Consider the following 3,115-nt stretch of genomic DNA (forward strand, 5'->3'; position numbering starts at 1 on the left):
CCCAGCTCAACCATTCTAGGAATCCTTATCTCAGGGCCATGCCCTTGGCAGGCAGCTTTATTGAGGAGGGTTTTCTGTTTCACAAGAAGGAACTAGATAATAACAGAAACTTATTATATTTCTATATCATATGCAAATATGGAAGAGTCTGCGTAATTTATAACTTATAATAAAATTTTGTATAGACAACATCTGCTGTTTTTACTTGGAAGGCATTCCTTACTCCTTTTGATAGCAACACTCTGATTTCGCTGTGGGAGAGAATTCGCACCCCTTGAAAATATTCTTAGAGAAACTGTTAATCAAGATGCTGCAGTCCTCCAGCCCCCATCCCTATCTCCAAGGGTTGGCACAAAACTCACTCTGGGCCACTTAGACTCTTCCAGGAATTTAGAATTCGAATATCTAACCTTATAGCACAGGGTGAAAAAATCATTGCAGCTGAAACATTGTAATCATGGCACATGAAAGAGATTGTTTTTAATTCATGAAATGTAGATTTCCAGAACTGCCCTGTATCCTATTTTTCTTAATTCAGTCTTCCCTTCTGTTCTTTGCTATTTTATAACTCTCCAGTTATTCTAGACCCCTTTTTTGCTTAAGTTAATCAGAATCTATTTCTAATGCTTACAATCAAATACTCTAGCTGATCCACTTTGCTTATTACTCGTGATATTCATAATAAAAACTGCTGATGTATATTGAGGCCTTACCATACCAGCATCATACTAAGTGTTTTGCATCCTTCCTGACCTCCACAATGACCTCAGGAGATGACATTTAGCATCTTTGCCATTTTACTGTTGAGCAAATTGAAGCTTAGAGAGATTAAATAGTATCTTCACCTGAGATTACAATAGTATCAGGTAGAGGAGACAGATTTTGAATCCTGGGTCTGTCTGACTCCTCAAACTGCCTCTAATCAAGACAAGTAAAGTGTATATTGTTCTGCTTTTATGATATGAGCACAGATATTGTCAAAGAAATGTATAAAGCCTGTAATTAAAACCAACCCTTTTCTTATCTTTTTATGTATAGTATTCTGAATATTTGAACTTTCAGTTTTGAGACCCATACTGAGAAAGTATGAAGAATTCCTTTCAAGCATTATCTTATTAAAGCACACCCCCCTTTTTTTAATGAGATAGGCCATAAAAAACACATCTAGACATCAAGAGTGGTACTACAATACTGGCATGTCAAGACAGAGGAAGGCATAGGAGAGAAAAGGTGAGAAATGGGCCTTCATTTATTCAATCAACAAATGCTAATTGAGCATCTGTTCTGTGCTTTGTACACTACTAGGCACTAGAAGGCCAGAGGAGAAAGAGACAGTCCTTTGCAGCCAAAGAGCTCAAGTGAGTTAAGAGCTTAAAAAAAAAAAACCTAGAAAAATAATTTAATTATGTAATAATTCAAATAATACATATTTCAATTTAATTACAAATTTTGCTTTACACAGCTGTACTGTAACTTATGCTCCACAGATACAAAATTCAAATAAACATATTACAGTGTTACATCAGCGCGTCGTAAAAAATAATTCAAACTGAAATAATCCTTTGGCAATGACTAGAAATGATGCATATGGCCAATATGCACTCTACACTGTAATAGTGATATCTCATATGTTGCAATGATTGTAAAACACAGTTTTACCGAAACATAACATTGTGTGTAATGGGAAAGCATTTTACATAGCTTCATTTATAAAATATAAATTTAAATTAACTAAAGCTAAATAAAATTCAAAATCCATTTTCTTAGTTTCACTAACCACATTCCAAGGGCTTAGTAACCACAAGAGAAATACTTGATAAATAGTCAAGCAAATATTTCAGTGTGATTTACATTTTCTCACTGATGTAACATTGTATATGAATGAGCTAAATTTCAAGCACGAAGGAAGGACAAATTTATTCATGGCCTATCTATACAGGTATGAGAATTTATATTGAAATGGAAACTTTTTATAATACAAATCAATAATGATTTTACTGATTTGTTTTCTAATATGACTCAATATGCAGTTTTGGACATGAGAGCCAGAAAGTCAGCCTTTTCCTCATTCTAAATGACTTTCCATCGCCAGTTGATCTCTAGGCAAATGTCAAGTGTACAGACCTGCTGAAGGGTGTGGTCTATTTGAGGCTATTACAAAAACATAGCCTTTTTTGCGGGGCGAGAGTTATTCATTGCTCAGTGAAGGCCTAAGTCAGATCTCTCTACAAAAAAATAGAGATAATATCTTTCCAGACTAGACTCCAGAAGAAGCTACCAGACCATTCTTAGGTATCAGGTTTGGGTGAGCTTTCCTGAGTTTAAAAACATGGATTGACACAGAACTCAGGCAGAAAGAATGTCTTCATGGACCAGTTTCCCAAAACATTTCCTAAGATAGAATAAATTTTATTTCTTTTTGAGAATTACAGATTGTCGAAGATCTTGGCAGTTTTTATTAAGTACAGAGTTTTGAACAGAGATCCAGAATACCTCTTTAACATAACTTGTGCATCAATGAACAAGTCACATAACTTTTCAGAGCTGCGATTTCCTTTTTTATAAACGAGAACTTTAGACTGCATATCTCATTTCTTTTCTGATCCTGTTTTAGAATTCCATTTGCCACATTTCATTTTCACTGCGTTGCCTACTGTGGCCTCCCTAGAGCCTTTAGCTGGGCTTTTCATGCTACTCTTTCTCCTTCCTTTAGTAAAGTGAATTAGGTGGCCTTCCACTGGCAAATTTTGTTAAAGCTTCCTCCCAGCAGGTCCATATTCCAAGCATAAGGTAGGGGTGAGAGAAGCCTCTGATTATCTAGGTCCTGTTGTCATGTCCTCTTGATTATATCTTCCAACAGAATCAATAGGGAACAAATAGTGAGATGGTTGTCTTGAAACCAATTATATTGATAATTCCATTGTACAAAAGTGGTCTAAACACTCTAATTAACAGGCAGGGATTTATAGACTGAATACAAAAGCAAAACTTAACCCATGCTACCTACAAGAAATGCTCTTTAAATATAAATCAATAGTTCCGTTAAAAATAAAGATTGAAGCAGATATACCAGCAAATATTCATCATAAAAAAAGATATAGAGATTATATTACTA

The 3,115-nt window shown here is 35.0% G+C and overlaps 1 pseudogene; it reads right to left on the reverse strand.

Annotated features, from left to right (window-relative positions):
* Positions 1-2,585, reverse strand: part of LOC102884546 — a 4,265-nt pseudogene extending 1,680 nt beyond the window's left edge.
* Between the last annotated feature and the right edge of the window lie 530 nt (positions 2,586-3,115).

This window comes from Pteropus alecto, unplaced genomic scaffold (assembly GCF_000325575.1).
Source record: "Pteropus alecto unplaced genomic scaffold, ASM32557v1 scaffold87, whole genome shotgun sequence".
Lineage (NCBI taxonomy): Eukaryota > Metazoa > Chordata > Mammalia > Chiroptera > Pteropodidae > Pteropus > Pteropus alecto.